We start from the raw sequence: 217 nt of genomic DNA, 5'->3' as shown, positions 1-217 counted from the left end.
CTCCCTCGCAGCGGCGGAGGCCTCGGTCCTCCGGTTCGCGTTCGCCGGCGAGGAGGTCGCCGGCGCTGCACGCGGTTGCGCCGCGAACGGCGGGACCAGCCGGAGCCAAGCGCCGCACGCAGTCTGGCCCGCCGGCAGAGAAGATTCGTTCGGTGATGGCTGCGCCTGTTGCTGTCTCAGCGTCGACGAGGATCCCCTGAGACGGCCACCAGTAGCC

This window comes from Triticum dicoccoides, chromosome 1B (assembly GCF_002162155.2).
Source record: "Triticum dicoccoides isolate Atlit2015 ecotype Zavitan chromosome 1B, WEW_v2.0, whole genome shotgun sequence".
NCBI classification, from domain to species: domain Eukaryota; kingdom Viridiplantae; phylum Streptophyta; class Magnoliopsida; order Poales; family Poaceae; genus Triticum; species Triticum dicoccoides.
The sequence above is the reverse complement of the archived record's forward strand: the minus strand, read 5'-3'. Positions refer to the sequence as shown.